At 61.9% G+C, this 23,023-nt stretch overlaps 1 long non-coding RNA gene across 2 annotated transcripts; it reads left to right on the forward strand.

The window, feature by feature from the left end:
• Positions 1–1,122: 1,122 nt before the first annotated feature.
• On the forward strand, positions 1,123–22,999 carry LOC129657343 (uncharacterized). Of its 2 annotated transcripts, none has more exons than XR_008716695.1 (6): positions 1,123–1,288; positions 12,466–12,540; positions 13,480–13,784; positions 18,556–18,614; positions 19,362–19,903; positions 22,722–22,999. It is a non-coding gene; the product is annotated as an uncharacterized LOC129657343 (long non-coding RNA). The 2 variants fall into 2 exon arrangements; XR_008716696.1 differs by lacking the exon at positions 1,123–1,288 and adding an exon at positions 1,553–1,984.
• Positions 23,000–23,023: the final 24 nt, after the last annotated feature.

The raw sequence follows: 23,023 nt of genomic DNA on the forward strand, positions 1-23,023 counted from the left end.
TCCTGGGGAGGAGCCTTCTCCTGTCTGCTCCCTTTAGTGAGCCATTTCATTTGACTTCCCTTGCAGCTCAGCTGGTAAAGAATCTGCCTGCAATGTGGGAGACCCGGGTTTCATCCCTGGGTTGGGAAGACCCCTGGAGAAGGGAAAGGCTACCCACTCCAGTCTTCTGGCCTGGAGAATTCCATGGACTGTATAGAGTCCATGGGGTCACAAAAAGTCCGACACGACTGAGTGACTTTCACTTTCATGAAGAGGCCTGGCCTCAGCTGCTCCTGAGCTGGGGTGCCAGGGCCCTGTCTGCTGCTGGGTCCAGGGGGCCTGTGGGCCTGGGTCAGTACCCAGCCACGCCCCCCCACCCCCCCCATCCCCACCCCACCCCCCCGTTTGGAAGGCTAGAGGTGGAACAGGGCCCCTTCTAAGGGCAGGACGCTGACCGCCAGCCTCATCTGGAGACCCCTCCAAGGTCCGACCATAGCTGCCTCTGGGTTCAGATGGACGAGTGCCCAGCCTTCTCTCTGGCCAGGAGCCTGGGGGCCTCCGCTGCTCTACCGATCGCACAGGGCGGAGCTGCAGAGAGACCCGAGAGAGCAGGAGGCCTGCCCAAGGCCACGCAGCCAGCCCCAGGCAGGGCAGCAAGAGTGGCGATGGCGGGCCAGCGCTCCGGGCCAGTGGGGACCCCGAACGGCCGGCCGGGCCGCCAGCGAGACCGGGCCCTTCGCTCTGGACAGATCGCCGACCCCGAGCCAAGCGGGCCCCGCGCCGCCTCAGGTCGCCGTCACTGGCGGGCCTCGCGGTCCGGGCGGGGGACCGACACCCACCGCTCGCAGCCGCGTAGGCCGGTGGGGCTCCGACTCTGCAGACGGGGCCAGGGCTGCGCGAGCGCCGTTCGCCGGCTGGCTGCGGAAACGCTCCGGGGCTGCTCAGGCCCCGCCCATCGGCACAAACCCCGCCCACCAAACACACCCCTCAGGTCTGCAAGTCCCGCCCATCCAGCAACCCTTCCTCCCCCACGAGCCCCGCCCGCCCGCAGACGGAGGTCCCGCCCCCAACACAAACCCCGCCCCCCCGAGCTTGTAGCAGCGCGGCCGCTGGTCGACCGTCCCGTGGGCGCTGGGGCGCCACATCCTTGGAGGGAAGAGCGCGGTCTGAGGGCCGGAGCCTCCCGCCCTTCTCCCGCCCGGCCGCGCTCAGGTGCCGGGCTCGGCGTGGCCCGGGAGCGCCGGCGCAGGGCCGCGCGTGAGCCTGGGCCGGATGGTGTCCGTTCCTTCAGCGCGCGGAGCCCGGCCCGGTGCGTGTCCGCCCGCGTCGGTGCCGGGCGTTTTCCGCGGATGTTCCCTGGGGGCGCCGGGACTGGGGGCTCGCGGCCCGGGGTTGGGACTCCCGCTGCGCGCACTAACCCTAACCGCCCCCGAATCAGTCCGGACCCCGGGACCCCCCAAGCCCCAGGCCCCCTGCACCCCAAGACCTCGCTCACCCTGGGGACCCCCGCGCGCCCCACAAGTCTTGTGACGCTTGTGCCCCGAGAGCTCTGTGCACCCCGGGATCCCTGCGTGCCCCAGGAGTCCCTGGCCTTGGGGATCCTGAGCCCCAGGACCCCCCACCAAGCCCCAGGTGCCCTGCACCCCAAGACCTCGCTCACCCTGGGTCCCCTTGCGCCCCACAAATATCGGGACCCTTGTACCCCGAGAGGTCTGCGCACCCTGGTATCTCTGCGCGCCCCGGGACCCCTGCTGCCCAGGAGTCTGGCGCCCCGAGAGCCTGTGGGCCCCGTGCAGTCCACCCGACCTTCAGCTGCAAAGGGCCCCGCCTGGGGCGCCCTGCCACTCGCCAAAGCGACTTTGGGTGCCGCCCTTGTGAGCTGCCTCTTCCCAGCGCCCACACTCAGCCTGAGCGGCTCCCAGGGCCCCTCCCGCGCCTGTCCTCTGGCTCCGAGAGAAGCAGGAAGTTGGACGCGTCCTCGACTGTGCCTTATGGGAGCCCAAAGGTGGGCCCGCTGGCTGGACCTGGGAGGCCAGACCCTCCCGGGGACCTGTGGAAGGCGACTGACTGGAGGTGGATTCCCATGCCGCTTTCTCTGCCAAGAACGAGGGTTCTAAGTCTCTTTAGGACTTTTCCTGGGAGTGCAGACGTGTGTTAGGGGGATGGAGTTTTTCCTCATTTCTACTTCATTTCCCCCTTGCTCTAAGTGCGCTCGCACTTAGTGTGTGTCTGAAGTGTGTGTCTGTTCAGTTGAGCAGTCGTTTGCCTTTGATCGTGGGCTACCTCTTCTTGACTCTTAAGTGCCCACAATTTTACTTTTCTCTTTTACTGTGTTACTCAGTACTTGGTTGAGTTTATGATGATCTCTCAGTGTTGAGAGCTTTGCAAGAGAAGTTAGTTTGACTTCAAGAATGGCTTCGGCTTCACACTATTTAAGAAATTTTGTTGAGCTTTAGATGTGGCTTCTTCCTCTGACCGTCTGGAGTGTGTCCTCACTGAAGCAGGTCTGGGCAGAGAAGCGCTGACTTGCCCACTGGTAGTAGAAGGCAGGCAAACAGCTTGATTTTGAAGTTCTAGAATACTCCCCCCCGCAATTGAAATTGAAATACACTTGTTTAGGAACAGTGGCCTTTCTTTAAGCCGGTCTCCCTCCCTTGGTTCAACTGCCCGGTGAACTGAGACCTCGGTTCTGGCGCTGTGGCCCCCTGCCCTGCTCTGCAGTGCCCTTCTCAGGATCTCCGTGGGGTGGGGCAGCCACGTGTGGTGTGAATGGTTTGCCCTATGGATGGATCCCTACGTTGTCTTGTCTTACTTTGGATTTGGGGACCACGGAGAGGAGGCTGTTACCGGAGCCCCTGGGAATGTGTAACTGGGAGGCAGCCATCATTAATGTTTTGTTTTTTTTTTTTCTTTTTTAAGTGGGTGCATCAGGACCTGGCATTTGCTCATACGCACCTGTGTACACAGGGAGCGGGCTCATAGGAGACCTCTTTGTTTGCTGGTGGATAAAGGAACCGGTGCAACTGGCAGCTTTTTTTTTTTTTTTAACAGGTGGATTGCAAACATTCAAAATTGGCTTTTTCTTTTTTTATAAAAAGCAAATTAAAAATTTTATATACACCTTTTTTCTGCTGTAATATTTTTCAAAGGCACGTGGACTTGCACAATCTTTGGAGTATTTGTTATAAGTGGTCATAATGCCTGTGCCGCAGGCCCAGCTTTTTCCTGCCGGTTCCTTAACTGGATCCCTTGCAGCCTCGTGATGTGGCTGGTTCTTCCCCAGAGTGAAGTCACGGGGCTGGGAGAGCCCAGCTCTGAGTGGGCCAGCGGGTCTGACCCTGGATCTTCTGTCCAGCTGAGCAGAGTCCACCTCATATCCTTTCCCAGAGCCAGCTTCCTGGGTGTGGTCCTTCTTCAGCCTGTGTGCTCTGCACGCTCTAGCAGAGAGCTAACGACCACAGTCTTCTTTTTAAGATGTGAGTTTTTTCTTGTTTTCTTGCAAAGGTCACAGTTCAAACATGGTTTCAGGGCAACTTTAAAGCTCCCGTTGTCTAAGCTCTCCAGTGGTGGGTTTTAATATTGGCAAGATGTTGGTTAGTTAGGGCAGGTGATTTTTGTCTTCTTTGGTTGTCATGAGCATGGCACCGAAAGTGCCCTGTTAAGGAAGGCGCCAAAACATCAACGTCAGGCAATCGTGGCGGCCGTAGCAGCTTCTCTGCATGGCTCGTAGGGAGCACGTGGACGCTCCCCTTTCCTTCCCAGCCCCCGGGTGACGCAGGAGCCGCGACGGACTGGCTCCTGCAGTGCGAGGGGTGCGCTTGGCTCTGTTCACGTCACTGAGTGTCACTGCTTTGGTTTCTATGGCAGCACAACAAATTCACCCCACAACTGGTGGGTTCAAGCAGCAGCATCTGTTACCACTCAGGGTTTCAGGGCCCAGAATTGGGAGCAGCGTGCTGGTTCTCGTTGGGCAGCTTGGCCGCCTGGGGGCAGGGCTGAGCGCCCCCTCAGGGACCTCCCGGCTCCAGGGCTGGGGAGACGTGGACAGCAGGGCTGCTGGCCTCTCTGTGGCTGTGGCCGCCCCCCGCGTGACGCCCCCGGGGGTGTTCCTAAAGGAACCAGGCCTCTGGGGCTCCTGGAAGTCGCCGTGCTCCCCTCCAGTCCGGGGGCCTTCGGCTCCATCTCTTCTGGGGAGGCAAGGAGAGCAGCTCAAGAACGGGGAGCTTCCCTGCTCGTCCAGTGGTGAAGAATCTGCCTTCCAACGCAGGGGACGCGGGTTTGATCCCAGGTCGGAGAATGGGGATCTCACGTGTGGAGGGATGACTAAGCCACAGGTACTGAGCCTGCACTCTGGAGCCCGTGCGCCCCAATGAGGAGAGCCCACGCACTGCGGTGAAGACACATCACAGCCAGCAGACCATAAACAAATACAACCTTTAGGAAAAAAGAGACTCAGCCGGGTCCCGAGTTTCACCTGAGCACTCCTGGAGAGAAAGCAAAGTAGGAGCTGAGATGCTGGAGGAGGTGCCGGCTGCTGGCCGCGGGCTGGCGACTGCTCGGGGGCAGGTACTGCGGTGCGCTGCTGGGTCTGGGGCACCGGGGCCTTAGTGCTGTCTCTTCCGTGAAAACCCCGGGACCAACACTTTAGGGTCCAATGCGGTCGGGCTCTGGCCTCCCGGCTCCGACTGATACAACGGCCCAAGCAGGTCCTGGACATCTTCCTCCCTGTTTAGGGCTTCAGGAGCCGGCTGGGGAGCTGGAGCAACCTGTCTGGAGCCCAGCCTCGGGCCTAGCATCTGGGTCGCCGCCCAGGCCAGGGTCCTGCTTAAGGGCTGGAGGGGCTGCATGTCCGGTGCCCGTCCCCCTTGCCCCCGTCTGTAGCCTGTTGACCCACCCGTTGCTGACCTCCCCGAACACCGGGCAGCCCTGCACTGGAGACACCGTGCACGCTCCTCCCGGTGTGAATGGGGAGCCAGGGCACCAGGCACAGGGGACCCCTCTGGCCGGAAGCTGAGCAGAGGAGGCCGAGGGAAGCAGACAGGACAGCAGGGACTGGACGAGAGTGGTGAGGGGAGTGCTGTGCCTGGCAGATGGAGGCTCGCGCTGCTCAGTTGGGTGGGGCCCTGGTGGTTAGACCAGGAGCAGGAATAGACATGTCATCGGAAGGCGTGGAAGACGAGGTCGTTGGACAATTGTGGAAACAGATGGCAGCAGCAAAAAGGGAGGCAGAGACGGACAGGCAGGGAGGCCCAGGCCAGGCCCGGCCAGGCACCCAACCCTGAGCACTGGCTGTTCCAGGAACGGGGGTAGGGAGTGCAGGAAGGGCTCAGCAGTGACCCCGGGCAGACCTCAGAGGCCCTGACGGCTCGGGTTCCTGGTTGAGAAGACCCTGCTCAAGGCTCGTGCACATCTCCTGACCCTGGGAGATGCGGAAAGCTGGCAGGCATCCAGGGAGGAGAGGAGAGGCGCTGGGCACCCTGTCCGGGAAGCACCGAGGTGTGGGGGGCCCAGGGCCCAGCTGGACAGAGCCCCTTGGACCTGAGCTGAGGCCGCAGGTCAAGGAGTATGAGGGCTAACGACCATCCTGGTGTCTGACCAAATGACGCCTTTTTTTTTAAATGCCAACGTTTTGACTACGCCCTGTGGCACGTGGAATCTTAGCGCCTGACTACAGTTTGAACCTTGTGTTGGAAGCATAGGGTCTTAACCACCGGGCCGCCAGGGAAGTCCCAAGCTTACTTGTTGAGTTTATAATTCTTTGGGGGAGTTTGGGGGAAGAGTTTGCCTTGTGTGGAAACTTTGCATAGGAGGAAAAGGAGGCAGTTATAAACGTTGGGGAACAGACTCCCCGTGCGGCTCCACTGGGACACGATTTATAGTGACGGAATGATGTCGTGATGACTTAGTGAGGATTTGGTAGAGCTTGGAGACAGGGAGGCGGGGTGGGGGCCCATGGTGGCAAGACCTCAGCCCTGATGCTCCCCGAGTCAGAAACAGCCAGGAAGAGCCATGCGTGGGGCTGTTCGCTGTGGACACAGCAGAGGCCATGGCGGAGCTTCGGGCCAGGTGCCCAGCCTCTTGTCACAGGAACGGGGCAGTGCCGGTCTTTGAAACGATGCATGGAGTGATACGACGGGCTTGACTTGTCGTCGGCTGAGTTGTGCTGAAATCCTAAACCCAGTGCCTTAGGAATAGACTTGTGTGCGGAATGCATTAAGATGCCTTCACGCTGGAGGAGGGTGGCCCTAATCCAGGATGACCGGTGCCCTTATTAAAGTGGGGGGGTTTGGACACACACGAGCCAAGGAGCTGCCGGGAGCTGCACAGCCCGGAGCAGGCTCTTCTCGGTGCCTTTGGGAAGCCTGGCCTCCGGAGAGGGAGACAGTAAGAGTCTGTCGTTTAAGCCCCCAGTATGTGGCACCTTGTCACGGCCGCCCCAGACACTCATATGTTGTCGATCGGTCGCCCAGTCGTGTCCAGCTCTTTGCGACCCCATGGACTGCAGCACGGTGGCCTCCCTGTCCCTCAGCTCCTGGAGTTCGCCCCAGTCCATGTTCACTGCATCAGTGATGCTGTCCAGACACCCCCATGTGTGCTTAGCCGCTCAGTCGTGTCCGGCTCTCTGTGACCCCGTGGACCGTAGCCCACCAGGCGCCTCTGTCCATGGAATTCTCCAGGCAAGAGTGCTGGAGTGAGGTGCCGTGCCCTCCTCCACAGACACTTCCATGGCATTCTGCAAACACTGTCTGACTCTCTGTATCAGCTGAGATGGAAACAGACCAGAGCCCACTCTGGCCCCTGTGGGGCAGGATCCGGAGGCCGAGGGGCCAGAGTGGCCGCGAGAGGGCCTCCCGGCCAGCTGGGCCCGTGCGCAGGGCGGTCTGTGGAGCCCCCGCTGTGTGCGTGCCATCCCTGGGCCTGGAGCATGCCAGCATCGCCAGGATGCGAGTGGGGACAGGGTGGGCAGGGAGGGCAAGCCTGAGGGTTTTGGCCTCTGTCCTGCGGCCACGCGGGGTGCTCTGGGGTTGGAGCCTTGTGGCTGCTTCTGGTTGAGGCCGGCTGGGGGCTGCTGATGGACAGGAAGGGTTTGCTTAGGGGCTGCAGCCGCCCAGGCTCACTGGGGTGGCGGGTGGGGAGAGGGGAGTCGGGAGGTGGGCCACTGAGTCCCTGGTTTGGTTGCAAGGATGGACCAGGGCCTTTGGCGGTGGGGACGTGAGATTGGGTTTCTCACTGTAGGAGAAGTGGAGACTGTCCTTGAGGGTGCGTCCTCTCCCATGGGTGTGCCTGGCGCGGGGAGAGGGTGCCCTGGTTAAGGGGGTGCTCTGGGGTCTCTGGGCTTCCTGACCCTCCTGTCTCCATGTCTGCCATCAGCTGGCCTGTCCCCAACGAGAGCACACGTCCCCCAGGGCCAGGGCTCTGAGCTGCTGCAGTCCCGCTCAGCACGCTGACCACGGGCAGGGGTGAGCAGGGCATCATGCGCTGTGATGGTGATGCTCCATCCCGCTTGCTGGGTTTCTTGTGAGGGGAACTGGCTCGGCCTCATGGGCCAAACTATGTCCCCACAAAAAGTTACTCAGGTGAGCCCTGACCTCTGACCCCTGAGGCCCCGCCCCCCAGCACCTGTGCACGCACCTCATTTGGAAACGGGGTCCTTTCAGGTGTAACTGAGATGTGAACTAAGAGGCAGTCACGCTGGATCAGGGTGGACCTCAGACCGGTCCCTGGGGTGGAGAGATGCAGAGATACAGGACCGGGGGAGGCCGTGGGAGGAGGGGGTGGAGGTGGGCGTGATGCAGGCCCAGCCGGGGCCACACGGACCACCGGCCTCCTCCAGCGGGAGCCAACCCCGCGGATGGCTGGGTCTCTGGCTCTGCGCCTCAGAACCGTCCTAACCCCACCTTGTCATGGTGCTTCATGGGGGTGGCCCTGGGAGCGGGGATTTGAGTCTGCATGTTGGTAACCTGGGGGGCACGAGTTCCTTCCCAACAGGACAATGAGAGTGTCATCAGGATGGCCGTGCTCTTCACCCAGTGCTGAGCTGTACCCCGACGCCCAGCATGCCGCTCAGCGTCCCCACCAGGCATCCCTGGCTTTGCCTGTGGCTGCTGCACCCTGGGTGATGCCCGACTGCCCCAGGAGACATGTTTGCCTGGACACGCCGAGGGGCTGCCTTTCCCTGCATGTCTGTGGTGGCGGAGGACCCGTCCACATGTGCCCCCTTTGGGCTGCGTGGCTCCCAGCGTCCATGTCCCGTGTGGCTCCTGCGTCCACGTCCCGCGTGGCTGCCGCATCCATGTCCCATGCGGCTCCCACGTCCATGTCCTGTGTGGCTCCTGGAGTCCACGTCCTGCTTGTCTCCCAGCATCCATGTCCCGCGTGGCTCCCGCATCCACGTCCCATGCGGCTCCCACGTCCATGTCCCATGAGGCTCCCACGTCCATGTCCTGCGTGGCTCCTGGAGTCCACGTCCTGCTTGTCTCCCAGCATCCATGTCCCGCGTGGCTCCCGCGTCCATGTCCCATGCGGCTCCCACGTCCATGTCCTGTGTGGCTCCTGGAGTCCACGTCCTGCTTGTCTCCCAGCATCCACGTCCCACGTGGATCCCACGTCCACATCCTGTGTGGCTCCCGCGTTCACGTCCCATGCAGCTCCCACGTCCACATCCCGTGTGGCTCCCATGTCCATGTCCCATGCGGCTCCCACATCCATGTCCCGTGTGGCTCCTGCGTCCATGTCCCATGCGGCTCCCACGTCCATGTCCCGCATGGCTCCCGTGTCCATGTCCCATGCGGCTCCCACGTCCACGTCCCGCTTGGCTCCTGTGTCCACGTCCCGCGTGGCTGCCGCATCCATGTCCCATGCGGCTACCACGTCCATGTCCTGTGTGGCTCCTGGAGTCCACGTCCTGCTTGTCTCCCAGCATCCATGTCCCGCGTGGCTCCCACGTCCACGTCCCATGCGGCTCCCACGTCCATGTCCTGCGTGGCTCCCGCGTCCATGTCCCATGCGGCTCCCACGTCCATGTCCTGTGTGGCTCCTGGAGTCCACGTCCTGCTTGTCTCCCAGCATCCAAGTCCCACGTGGATCCCACGTCCACGTCCTGTGTGGCTCCTGCGTTCACGTCCCATGCAGCTCCCACGTCCACATCCCGCGTGGCTCCCGTGTCCATGTCCCATGCGGCTCCCACGTCCACGTCCTGCGTGGCTCCTGCGTCCACGTCCCGCGTGGCTCCCGTGTCCATGTCCCATGCGGCTCCCATGTCCACGTCCTGTGTGGCTCCTGGAGTCCACGTCCTGCTTGTCTCTCAGTACCCATGTCCAGTGTGGCTCCCACATCCATGTCCAGTGTGGCTCCCGGCGTTCACGCCCCGTGTCGCTCCCATGTCCACGTCCGGTGTGGCTCCTGCGTCCACATCCTGCGTGGCTCCCAGTGTCCACGCCCCGTGTGGCTCAAGCGCCCACATCCCGTGTGGCTCCCACGTCCATGTCTGGCACAGCACAAGGTTGGATCGGGACCCGAAGTGTGGGCTCTGACTGCTGTTTGACACATGAGTTGGACGTTGTCCCCGGAGCCCTCTTTCTGGCCCAGGGCTGGAGTCCCCCCAGGGTGGGCTGTGGGGCGGGCCCCTCGCATCCATCTTTCACAGCTCTGATGCTGATCACTGCCCGTCCCTTTGCACAGTTCACCTCATCAGGTTTGTCTGATTTTTCTAACCAGTAAATCCAGGTCCTACTTTCTGGCAGGAACCCCGTGTCCCACGCTGTCATTTGTCCCGTGACCGGCCACGCGTGCCTTGCAGCTGGCTTCCATGGTGGTGTCCAGGCTTCTCCGCTGTGTGCTTTCTGGTGAGGAAGTGCCTCGCGGGGGAGCCTCTGGGGCAGTGTGACACCCTGTTCTCCTCATGCTCCCACTGACCGCTTTTTGTTGTTCAGTCGCTCAGTCGCATCTGACTCTTTGCAACCTCATGGACTGCACTGCACCAGGCTTCCCTGTCCATCACCAACTCCAGGAGCTTGCTCACACTCATGTCCATGGAGTCAGTGATGCCATCCAACCATATCATCCTCTGTCATTCCCTTTTCCTGCCTTCAATCTTTCCCAGCATCAGGGTCTTTTCCAGTGAACCAGCGCTTCGCATCAAGTGGCCGAAGTATTGGAGCTTCAGCTTCAGAAACAGTCCTTCCAATGAATATTCAGGACTGATTTCCTTTAGGATTGACTAGTTTGATCTCCTTGCAGTCCAAAGGGACTCTTAAGAGTCTTCTCCAGCTTCCCTCATAACTTAGTTGGTAAAAATTCTGCCTGGAATGCAGGAGACCTAGGTTCGATCCCTGGGTTGGGAAGATCCCCTAGAGAAGGAAATGACAACCCACTCCAGAATTCTTGCCTGGAGAATCCCATGGACAGAGGATCCTGGCAGGGTACCATCCATGGGGTTGCAAGAGTCGGACACAACTTAGCAATTAAACCGCCATATCCAAGGGACTCTCGAGCCTTCTCCAACACCACAGTTTTAAAACATCAATTCTTTGGTGCTCAGGCTTCTTTATGGTCCAATTCTCACATCCATACATGACTACTGGTAAAACCATAGCTTTGACTAGACAGACATTTGTCAGCAAAGTAATGTCTCTGCTTTTTAATATGCTGTCTAGGTTGGTCATAGTTTTCCTTCCAAGGAGTAAGCATCTTTTAATTTCATGGCTATAGTCACCATCTGCTGTGATTTTCAAGCCCAAGAAAATAAAGTCACTGTTTCCACTGTTTCCCCATCTATTTCCCATGAAGTGATGGGACCGGATGCCATGATCTTAGTTTTCTGAATGTTGAGCTTTAAGCCAGCTTTTTCACTCTCCTCTTTCACTTTCATCAACAGGCTCTTTAGTTCTTCACTTTCTGCCATAAGGGTGGTGTCATCTGTATATCTGAGGTTATTGATATTTCTCCCGGCAATCTTGATTCCAGCTTGTGCTTCTTCCAGGCCAGCGTTTCTCATGATGTACTCTGCAAATATGTTAAATAAACAGGGTGACAATATACAGCCTTGACGTACTCCTTTTCCTATTTGGAACCAGTCTGTTGTTCCATGTCCAGTTCTAACTGTTGCTTCTTGACCTGCATTCAGGTTTCTCCGGAGGCAGGTCAGGTGGTCTGGTACTCCCGTCTCTTGAAGAATTTTCTAGTGTTGTGATCCACACAGTCAAAGGCTTTAGTGTAGTCAATGAAGCAGAAGCAGATATTTTTCTGGAATTGCCTTGCTTTTTTATGATACAGCGGGTGTTGGCGATTTGATCCCTGGTTCCTCTGCCTTTTCTAAACCAGCTTGTTCTTGCCTGAAGCTTTACGGGACATTTGTCAGGTGGTGACTTAAAAAATTCCGTCCTTCCGTCTGTGTTTCTTAGTTGGCATTTTCCCACCTCTTCCTCCTCCCCCCCATTTCCTCTTTTCTCAGTTTTCCCTCAGTCTGGGTTCGTGGACCATATGTCCTCTGTGGCGTACGCTCTGCTTGCCTCGTTCTCTCGGCGCCTGCCGGGGGCCCTGTTCCGCCCTCTCACCTGACCTGACGGTTGGGCCCTCCGGAGCAGCCCCGTCCAGCCCTGCACACCCAGCCTCTCCCAGGACTGTGGGCCCGCTTTTCAAACACTAGTAGTTTTGCTGTTTATTTCACATCTTGTCATCGCTGCTGTTCCCTTTCCAGCGCTGTGCGTGCTGTGAGCTGCCGGGAGGGTTTGACAGAAGGCTCTGGGAGAGCCTGGGGCGACCAGCTTGGGGGCCAGGGGCGGTGTCGCGGCCATCGGGGGCTGGTGAGGTTGCAGCAGGGCTGGCCTGTCCCATGTCAGGGCCTGGTGAAGCCCCTCTCCCACGAGGGGCTCTGGGTGGGGCCCATGGGGCCTTGTGGGGCGCGGCAGGGTGAGTGTTCTGTGGCTGCTCCCACCCGTGGGCTGGGGGCTGGGGTGCGAGTGCGGGTGCGGTGTGGCCGGCTCTGGTCCAGCTCTTGGGTCCGAAACGCACTGGAGTGGGGCCACTCCTGCTGCAGAGCCGCTCCATGGGGACACACTGGCCCTGTCCCACCTTTCGGAGCCTCAGGGGCCCCGACTGTGTTGCAAGAGGTGGTCACCCCATGGGGGGACCCGGGGATGCCACCAGGGCCAAGTGTGCCATGGGCTAAGGACCCCGCAGATGGGCTTCAGACCGAAGTGCGCTGACATGGATGTTGCGGACAGCAAGTGCCTCTCCTGGCCTGGAACCAGCCCTGGGGGTGCTCGGTGCCCATGGGGGGGCGAGCTCACGTCGCACACGCTCCTGCTGGCGGGAGGGCCCCGCGCCCTGGAGATCCCTGTCCCTTCTCTACCAGAGGGTGTGCCCTGTTTGTGCCAGGACACCTCCCTCTTCTCGCCCACGGCGACGCTGGCCTTGGGGCGCTGTTTCCGGGTCCTTCGGTGGGCCTGTTGAGACCCACTGAGAGTGTGTTCACATGTGTTTTAGGATCAGAGGGCGTCCCGGCATCCGTAGAAATCTTCATGCAGCTTCCCCCTGGATCTGACCACGGATTTTATGATGGTGAGTGCCCCTTGCGATCCACACAAGGCCCCTGGGGTGCTTCCCATGGCGAGGGGGCTGTGCACCAGGCTTTGGGGAAGTGAAGCTGCCCAGATGGTGACCGGCCGGTTAGAGGCGGGTCCTGGGTGCCTGCCGAGCCCCAGGCGGCCTCGGGGATGGGGGTCCCCAGGCCTGGTGGTGGGTAGGAGCCAGACTCTGCAGACTCCCGAGCCCCGTCCCCGCTTGCGGCTCAGTCTCTGAGCTCTAACTTCCATCAGTGTTTCCTGATCGCTGTAGCTGCGGTGTGTTCTCCCTCTGGCATCCTCTGTTTCCTCCCATCGCTGGGGTTTTCCTGTGTCTCCACCTCTGTCTGCGGCTTCCCAGGCTGGTGGCCCTGGCAGTGCCCACAGGCGGCAGTGGCCACGGGAGGGGGCCAGGGTGGGTGGCAGGCAGGGTGACCAGCCGCGTGGGCTCAGGGCCCTTCCCGTCTGGGCCCCGCTGCCGGCTCCTTGTTTCTGCGACCCCCGAGCTGCAGCTCCCCACTCCGCCCGGGAGAGACCCCCAGCTTCAGTTGGGGGTGGGGCTCTCGCTGGCTGGGTGCGGCGGGGAGGGGTGTTTAACTGCCGTAGTCAGCCCTCAACGGCCGGTCGTCCCTGGGGTCTCCCTGCCCCTGGCCGAGGCCTCGGTTTCCCAGCAGCTCCTCGCGTCCAGAGTGTGGCCGACTGTGCTCCTCCGTCTGGTGCCTGTTTGGAGCAGGGTAGGGGGCCCCCCTTGCTGGTTCCCACCCTGTCCGCCCGCCTTCCTGAGATCAGACCGCAGCTTTCATTAGGTTTTCCAGGAGAAAGCTCGTGCAGTCGTTTACATGCAGGAGGGTCTTAGGGGGTGAGTTTGTTCACTGCGCGGAGCTGGTGGGATGCTCGTGGTCCCGTGTGTGTGACGGTTTCTCTTTGCCAACAACAGGCACGGAGTCCAGAGAATCCTTGGAAACGGATTGCTCGTCTTTAAAACCAAAACACACATGTGCGGGTTAGCTCAGCACCCACAGCAGCCGGGGCCTCTTGAAACCTGACATTCCAGAAGCCCAGGGCCTCCCAAAACCTGATGTTCCAGAAGCCCAGGGCCTCCCGAAACCTGATGTTCCAGAAGCCCGGGGCCTGTTGGCACCGACAGAGGGCCCAGGCCCGGCCATGGTCACCCTCATCACCAAGAAGCTGCAGAGCCAGTGCCTGGACGACCTCGCCCACAAGAGCTATGATACCGGCCTGGTGAGCTGCCCACCCCGGGTCAGGGGATGCTGCCCGGGCTGGGTCTCAGCTTGGGGAGGGGACAGGGGTGGGTGGGCAGCTCCCCAGGGAGGTCCTGGCATCCTCAGAGCTCAAAAAGCTCCCCAAGGTAGTGATGGGGTTCTGGCATCATTAAAACACTGTGAGTGAGAGCCCAGCTCCCGGTGGACACGTGTGGTCCTGGATACCCAGCCTGGACGTTGCCCCGGTTGGTAGCCACGCCCAGCGACACCACCCTGGCCTCTGGGCATGGCCCCTCCCAAGAGCCCGTCTTAACCTCTGTCTCCTGGGCTGGCTCTGTGTTCTAGGTCGAGTTCCCATAATCGTCAGGTCACACCCGCCCACTCAGGCTGCAGGTCCACAGGGAGCCGACAGAGCATGGGCACTGCCCGGTGCTGGGGTCCGAGCCTGCAGTTCTCCTGGGCAGGCGCTCAGAGCCGGCGTGCCCTTGGTGGCCCTGGGCCGGCTTGTTGCCAGTCTGGCAGGGAAGGGGGTGGGCAGGAGGGTTCACTTGGAGAGACATGGCCAGAAAGTTCTGTCTGTATTCTTCCCGCTCTGACACAGGGGCCACCAGGCCCTCTGCATTAGCAGGCCCATTGCCGAGAGCCGTGAGAGGGTTAGGGTCCTGCAGGGGGTGCAGAGACAGGGCTCAGAGCATGGGGACCGGAGCTTCGTGGGGACCGGAGCCCAGTGAGGGGACAGGAGCCCAGTGAGGGGAGAGGACCCCAGTGAGGGGAGAGGAGCCCAGTGAGGGGAGGGGAGCCCAGTGAGGGGAGGGGAGCCCAGTGAGGGGAGGGGAGCCCAGTGAGGGGAGGGGAGCCCAGTGAGGGGAGGGGAGCCCAGTGAGGGGAGAGGAGACCAGTGAGGGGAGAGGAGCCCAGTGAGGGGAGGGGAGCCCAGTGAGGGGAGAGGAGACCAGTGAGGGGAGGGGAGCCCAGTGAGGGGAGGGGAGCCCAGTGAGGGGAGGGGAGCCCAGTGAGGGGAGAGGAGCCCAGTGAGGGGAGGGGAGCCCAGTGAGGGGAGAGGAGCCCAGTGAGGGGAGGGGAGCCCAGTGAGGGGAGGGGAGCCCAGTGAGGGGAGAGGAGCCCAGTGAGGGGAGGGGAGCCCAGTGAGGGGAGAGGAGCCCAGTGAGGGGAGAGGAGCCCAGTGAGGGGAGAGGAGCCCAGTGAGGGGAGGGGAGCCCAGTGAGGGGAGAGGAGCCCAGTGAGGGGCGAGGAGACCAGTGAGGGGAGAGGAGACCAGTGAGGGGAAAGGAGCACAGTGAGGGGAGAGGAGCCCAGTGTGGGGACCAGAGCCCGTGGGGCCAGGAGCCCAGTGAGGGGACTGGAGCCCGTGGGGACAGGTGCTTGGCGTCCCTTCTCAGTGAGGACCGGCGCTGGAGCAGAAGCCGCGGCCCATCTGGGGAGAAGGCCCCCTGTTTACAGGCCTTGGTGGGGCCTGGGCAAGGAGCCCGTGAGGGGCGAGGGGTGCATGGTCAGGGAGGGTCAGCGTGTGCCAGCCTGTGTGGGTATGGCCTCAGTGTGTTGTGTTCCCTGGCGTGTCCAGCTCTGTGGGTACAAACTTAGGTGGGTAGAGGGCTCAGCTTTTAAAAGTCTTAAGTTTAAAAAATACTGTTTTGTTGAGGTGTACGTTGCATGGGCTTCCCTGGTGGCCCAGATGGTGAAGCGTCTGCCTGCAATGCAGGCAGACCCAGGTTTGATCCCTGATTCAGGAAAGATCCCCTGGTGAAGGGCATGGCTCCCCACTCCAGTGTTCTTGCCTGGAGATTTCCACGGACAGAGAAGCCTGGCGGGCTACAGTCCATGGGGCTGCAAAGAGTTGGACATGACTAAGTGACTGTCGCTTTAATTTTTCAAGTTGTAGGCAGTGAAATCTACAGATGAGGTTTGTTGTTGAGTGGGTGTTTCCCAGTCATGTTCACAGTGACTTTGTTCCCATCACCCCAAACGTCTCTGTTGCCCGCAGAGACCCCCATGTGGTTTTCCGGTCCCAGAAGGCAGCAGTGTGCTGACTCGCAGGGTGTGGGTGCCCTGGAGTCTGGGGTGCACTCAGCGCCGGGTCCCTGGGACTCCGTGTGGACGGAGCATCGGCGGGCGTCCCTGTGGCCTGCCGGACGGTCCTTGCCTCCCTGGAGCCCAGCCCTCGGGCCGTGTCCACAGCCGACCGTCAGGAGCGATGCCGCTGTCTGCATTTGCGTGCGGCCTGTGTTGAGCCGGCGGCCTGCCCGGCCATCTGTCGGCACTGACCCTGCTGTGCCTTCTCCCCGGTGGGCTGTGGTGGTCCCACAGCACTGATCTCGTGTCTGATGACCAACGAGATCACGGCCATCTCCTGTACTCCTGTTGGTGTTCAGCTGCTCAGTCGTGTCCAACTCTTTGCGACCCCACGGACTGCAGCCTGCCAGGCTTCTCTGTCCTTCACCATTCTCTTGGAGCTTGCTCAAACTCATGTCCACTGAGTCGATGATGCCATCTGACCATCTCAGTCTCTATTTTTCCCTTCTCCCCTTGCCCTCAATCCTGTACTCATCAGAGTTTTTTATGTGCTTTTTGCTGTTCTTTTGCTGTTTCTTTTGGGGGGGAGAGTTGTGTGTATTTTTCTTATTGGTTTGGAGCAAGTCTTTGTATATTCTAGCTATAAGTCTTTTCTCACCTGTGTATTATGCAAATATTTTCTCCTATCTGGTTGGGTTTGCCTTGTCATTCTAGTTCATAAAACATGTAATTAACGAGCTGTTCCTGGCGGTGCCAGGTCTCACTTGGGGCGTGCGGGACCTTGGTTGTGGCAGCAGCCTTCCTGTGGCGTCTGTGGGCTCTGGCGTGTAGGCGCAGTTGTGCTGCATGGGGTTAGCTCCTCGTGGCATGGGGGGATCTTAGCTCCCCGACCAGGGATTGAACCCAGGTCCCCTGCACTGGGGGCTTCCCCGGTGGCTCAGTGGTAGAGAATCCTCCTACAAGTCAGGAGCCTCAGGAGACGCGGGTTCGATCCCTGGGTGGGGAAGATCCCCTGAAGGAGGGCATGGCAACCCACTCCAGTATTCTTGCTTGGAGAGTCCCATGGACAGAGGAGCCTGGTGGGCTGCAGTCCACGGAATCACAAAGAGTCAGATGTGACTTAGCATGCACGCATTCTCCCCTGCTTTGGAAGGAGGATTCTTAACCACTGGACCACCAGGGAATCCCCACCTTGTCACTTTCTTAATGGTGTCTTTTGATGAAGAGATATTCCAAATTTCACACAGACAAATGTATCAATGTAAATTAGTTTTCTTTTTTTTAATCCTGTTTAAGAAGTCTTTGCTAATCTGAATCTGGGAGACACACTCTGAAGCGCTGCCCCCTTACTGCAGCCTGAAGCTTGCACTGTCTGAGCTGTTCCACGTGGGGCGAGGCAGGTGTGTGGGGGTGCGGCCGGCCAGCACCGCTACTCAGAACCACCACCCCTGCCCCGTCAGTGGTCTCGTGGGGCTCCCGTGGGACCCCAGCGGCCTGTTCTGTGTGTCCCATGGTCACTTCTGTCCTGGGTGGGAGATGAGGCCTGCAGAGAGGGGCGGGCTCCAGGCTGTGTGCCTGCCATGCCCAGCACGGGGGACAGGCTGGGGACAGGCTGGGCGACAGCCTGGGCGCTGGGCGGGCTGGACTGAAGGTCTGGCTTGCCCAGCCCCTGGCTGCGCTCCTGGCCACTCACTGCACAAGTCATCACCGGGTTCCGCTGTCGTGAAGGAGGACTGAGATGGAGCCTCTGTGAGTGTGGAAGGGCGCTGGGACCCCCGCGAGTGTGGAGGGGCGCTGAGACCCCCGAGGCACCAGCCCGGGGCCTTAGCCAACCCTGCCCCCCTACCGTCCCAGCGAATGCCCCCACCCCCAGGGCACGTCACGTAGCTGGCCCTGTGCTGGGCACGGCAGGCACACAGCCTGTAGCCCGCCCCTCTCGGCAGAGGCATGGCTCAGCCTGCGCGGCTCCCTGCGTGGCTCTGTCTCGAACAGGAGCTCCGGGGCACGTGCTCACCGGCTGACCGGGCAGCCTGCAGACTGTCGATGGGCCTCATCCTTCTGGGTGATGAACCCAGCTTTTAACTTACTCCCTTCATGAGAACAGCAGAGAAGTTCTTCGTTTTGTCATGAGTTTGTTGTCCCATGAAACGGTCCCCCCGAGGGGCTGAAGCCCCATGACCAAGCGCTGCGTGCTGTGGAGGAGACTCCAGGTGTGGGAGGCGGAGAAAGCTGAGCACCGCCTGCGCAGGAGGTCTGGAAGGGAGCAGACAGACTCAGGCCTTGAGAGGACGCGGCTCCAAGTGGGCCCTCAAACTCCTGGGGCTACACCGTGGCCGAGCAGAGTGGCATGGGCTCGGGCTGGGCCTCGTTGGCCGCCGAATCCCGCAGCTGCTCGCCTCACTGGACAGAGGGCCGGTGTGGCCATGGTCGAGGTGGGACCAGCTTTCTGAGGAACCGCCCTGCTGAGGACAGCTGTGGCGGGTTTCATGTCCTTTGCTCACCTGAAGAGCTGTTAGGTGTTTAAGTCTTTAGGAAAAAAAAGAAAAAATAAGTGTATTTTGAGGTCCAGACCTGCTGCAGTCCACAGGGTTGCAGAGAGTTGGACACGACTTAGCAACTGAATTACAACTTCTCCTTTTAATCACCAGGAAGGCCAGTGCTGGGGAAAAACAGATTTCAAAACAGGCCTGTTTCTGAGCTGTTCCTGAATCTGCATGTGTAAACCCACAGTACTGAAACTTCTTTCTCTTCACTTTCAGTATTCTGCCCAGAAACTCAGCATAAGTGGCCGGCCACTCCTTCCCTTTTGAGACTAACAGTGAGTGTTTAAAAGCCCCGGCGGGTTTTCCGGGGCTGCTGGGGGCTGGGACCGTGGGCAGGGTGGGAAGGACACGGTCGCTGGCCCGGAGGCGAGGTCGCCCTGTGCTGGCCTTCCTCCCTGGGGCAGCGGCGTGGGTGGGGCCTGGGGCTGCCGCCCCACCTTCTGGAAGCTGCCTGTAGGGCGGAGCTGAAAGGCCCGCCCTGAGGGGTCCTGTGGCTGCCGGTGAAAGGACAGGCGGTCAGGCAGTGTGCGCAGCCTCGGCTCCAGCGCCGCTGGGTGCGGTGCGTGTCCAGGTCCTGCGTGCCTGGAGGGCCTGGGGCTGCCCGCCAGCCCTGCAGTGCATGCCCACAGACGTGTGCCCTGCGGTCTGAGTGGGCTGGCCGCCCGAGTGTGCATGCGCAGGCCGGAGTGTGGGTGCGCGGGCCCGCCCCTCGGTGCCCCCATGGACCCAGCCCTGCCGTCTTCTCTGACTGACCAGGCGTGCTCGTGCCCCAGGGTCTCCCTGGGCGTCCTGCTCTCCTACCCGGGCCCCTTGGGCTCCAGGCTAAGGCCTCCTAGCTGGTGGTGAGACAGTGGAGGCTCTGGTGTTGGGATCGCTGTGCCCCTAGGCGACCCCTACAGTGTGCGCTGGTTGGGGGGCGATGTTTCTGGTGGGCAGGGCCCCTCAGCACCCGCTGCCTGGAGGCCAGGGGTGCGCGCACAGGGACGGGCACCCCCCTCATTCATCTCTCCGTGTCTCCGCAGAAGAGCAGTCCTGGGAGGTCGTCGGTGGAGGGCGGCCCGTAGGAAGCCAGGTGGCCGTGGGCCCCGCCAGCCCCTCCCCGCCTGGTCCCCGCGGCCCCAGCGTAGGCGCGCTCGGCACCCAGGACCTCAGGGGCAGCGCCGGCCGCCCTCAGCGCCGCTCACCAAGCGGCACAGCTGCTCCCTGTCGGAGCCAGAAGAGCTGGCGTGGGGCGGGTCCCTGAGGCGCCCCGGCGGCCCCAGGGCCTGGACTCCGGTCACCAAGAGGCGCTGCCACGGCAGCAGGAGTGCCTGGCTGCCGGGCCGCGCCCTCCCGGCCACCAGCGCTCTGGCCGCCCCGGGCCTGGGCAGGCCACCAGAGGGGGACCGCACGCCCTCCCCGCGACGCCGCCTCTCGCCGCCGCCGCAGGAGCGCCTGGTGCCGGAGGGCGCAGCCCCACCTTCAGCCAGCAGCGCGTCCACGCCTGAGCCCAGCCTGCTCGCAGCCGTGCGTGCGTGCGCGCGGGCGCGCGAGCCCGGCCCTGGACTTCCTGAAGATGGCCGGGGTGAGGCTCCCTCCCGCGTCTGGTGCCGGCGCGGCCCCCCCCCCCCCAACCCCGCTCATCCTGTTCCCCAAGCTCCTCTGTCCTCGGACTATTGCGCAAGGACAGACCCACGCGTCCGTGTTTGTCGGTTGTGCCTGGGCCTTGTGGGTCAGCTGGGCCTGGGGCTCCCGTGTCTGTTGGGAGATGCTTCGGGGGCGTGTGCCACCCCACAGTCCCTCCCTGTTGGCTCTGGCCTGCCTCCTGGGGCCCTGCCCGCGGAGGGTGGACTCCTGTCCCCCTCGGTCTCTGTCCGCTCACTGGTGGAGAACCTTGTCTGCTGGCTGTCCGGTGCTGTGGGCTGTTTCCTTTGTCCTGCATCCCCCGTTTCCTGCAGACCGAGTCGTCCCATTTGTCTTCACGGCCGTCTCGGATGCAGGCGCTGTCCCCGGGTGTCTGGTGACGCTGGGACCCAGAAGCTGACCTGTGGCTTCGCATGTGGGTGCGGCCTTTCCATCAGGAGATTTCAGTGGGGTGCTGGGATGCCTCCATCTGCGTCCCCAGTTCTCCAGGGAGGCCTCGGCCCGTGCCGCCTGGGGAGGCTGGGCCCAGGCTGGTGTGACCCTCAGGTGACCACTCTTGGTGCTTGTGTCCTGTGTTTGGTGGACCGTGGCCCCCCCAGCCCAGTGGCAGGGGATGAGGCCCTTGGCCGGGGCAAGTCGGCGGAGGTGCGTGTCTGCGTGCCTTCCCGCGGCCGGAGCCCCAATGCCGGGCTCCGGGTGTTCCGGGCAGTCAGGGGCCCCTCCCTCGGCCGTCCGTGGCTGTGGCCTGTGGGCAGGGTCAGCTCTGGTGCGAGCATGGACACTGGGCTGTGTTTCCATGAGGGAGAGAGGTTGAGCGTTTGTCTGGAGAAGGCCCAACGCCTTGGCTAGGGGCATATACAGCGGGGGCAGGTCAGCTCTTGGCTCGCGGGACGGTGTCTGTTCAGGGCTGCGCGTGGCCGGACAGGTCGGGTGTCCTCCCTGCTCTCGGCTCAGTCTTGGGGCCCCTTGGCTCCAGCCGCTGAGCCTCGGTACAGTCCCTGTCCGGCGTAAGTCGTCCGACGCGGGCAGGCACGTCCACACCGGCTGTTTTGCACACAAGATGACAGACCCCGTAAGATCGAGGGCCCCTGATTCAGACTCAAAGTCTTGACCTTTGATTTTCTGAAAAAGTATTTTTTGTTCACCTGGTTAGATGTAGGTCACCATCAAACCGGAGCAGGACCGCCCAGTGACGAGAGTCGTGCATATCAGTTCAGGTGCCCTGAGCAGCTCGGACTGCCCCCTGTAGTTTTGTGACACCTTTTGGGCCGTGAAGTTGGTGGTTTCTAGCTGCGTGTGGCCCGAGCCAGGAGCATCCCGAGCTGCGCCTTTCACACTTGAGCTGTCGCTGTGATCACGGCTGGGCTGTGTCCCGGCCGCAGACATACCTCTGGGCTGCGGTCCTTCCGCCTCCCGGCAGGTTTCCACCATCCAGCAGAAGGCCTGATCTCTGTGCCGTGACTTCATGGGTGGAGAAGCGGGGAGGGACATGTCGGCTCTGCCACCGAGTGTGCGGGGTTGGGCCCGCCCTGCAGTGGGGGGTGGGTAGGAAAGTGACCGTGACTGGGGAGTCCACCTGCATCTGAATGCAGAGGAAATTCTTTCACGAACCCTCATTTCGTGGCCAGAATGTGTGGCCAGTTGTCAGGTCTCTGAAGACTTGGTTCTTGGGTTTCTCTTTCCAGTGGCTCGCTCGCTGCAGTGGAGCAGCGATGGCTGAAACCAGGGCCTTCGTCTGCTGGAGCGAGCGGCTCGGAAGTGCCGGCTCCAGAGGGACCGCGGGGGCCCGGGGGCGCTGTTCTGGGACACACGTGTCGGGACCCTGGCTTTGGGGGGCCCGGGGGCACCATACCCCATAACTGCTGCCCACACACTTGTGGCCACCTCGTGTTCTGCCAGTGGCCTGAGAAACCCTGAAGCATGCAGTGACAGGTCTGGGGCAGCGTGGCCGTGCGAGGAGCGGCTGCTGTGTGCACACCCGCTGCTCCGCCCGGATCAGGACCTCAGGGTGGCTTGGTGTGGCCACCCGGCCTCGGCTGCCCATGGTACCACCGAGGAGAGGTGCCTTCGAGCGGGTGGGCATGTGTCTGTCGCTGGGGCCGGTGCTTGGTCTGGGGGTGCAGACTGGGGATGTGATTGTCGGGGGCAGGGCCCTGGCAGGGAGGAACTGGCCATGGGGGGGCAGGAGCCCTGTAGAGCCCGTCTCAGCCGGGCACCCTGGGCTGGGCGGGGACATGCCTGCTGGGGCAGAAAAGGGTGGCGGCTCAGGGGAGGCTCCGGTGTGCGGTGTGTGTCTCTCTCTGGAGTTGAAAAGTGAGGACAGCTGCAGCGTGTTTGTGTTGAAAGCGGAACCACTGGAAGAGGGGGGGCTGGGAGGGGCCGTGGGAGGGGCCGTGGGGGGCTTGCCTGCCTGGAGCTGGGGGGCCCCGATGGGCGCCTCCTGAGGCTGCGGAGGCAGGAGTTGGGTGGTCTGCTGAGCGGGGCAGCTGGACGTGGACCCTGGGCCTCCGGCCTACCTTCCCCTGAGTATTTCCTGGGACTTTGGACACAGCTTTGGCCTCGGGGCCCGGGCCCCCATCCCCAGGCAGGGGTGCGTGGGCAAGGCTCTCAGAAGGTGGCCCCCAGGCAGGGAGGGTGTGTGGTGTTGCCAGAGGACCAGGGAGGTTAACGTGGACTCGGGGACCCTCCGGGGCCAGTGGGACACCGCGTTGCCCGTGACCTCCTGGAAGTGCCTGAAGCTTGCGTCTCTTCTGTTGCAGATTCTGAAAACTTCAAAAAGCCTCTGCCCTCTCCATTACGAAGACGAGGATGAGGAGGACACCCAAGTGAGGACGGCCTTGTCCTCCCCGTGTGACCCCTGTGGCCCTGCCATGCGGGGCCCATGCCTCCGCCCTACCAGCCCTGGCCTGGGGTCCTGGTGGGGCTGGACCACTGGCGAGGGAGCGGCGGGGACCCCGGTGACTGGGACAGTGCTGGCGACGAGGGCGTCCTGCCCCGGGGCCCCGGCGAGCTGGACCTGGAGCAGATGGAGAGCAGCTGACCGGTGGGCGGGGCCTGGGGG

This window comes from Bubalus kerabau, chromosome 7 (genome assembly GCF_029407905.1).
Source record: "Bubalus kerabau isolate K-KA32 ecotype Philippines breed swamp buffalo chromosome 7, PCC_UOA_SB_1v2, whole genome shotgun sequence".
Classification (NCBI taxonomy): domain Eukaryota; kingdom Metazoa; phylum Chordata; class Mammalia; order Artiodactyla; family Bovidae; genus Bubalus; species Bubalus kerabau.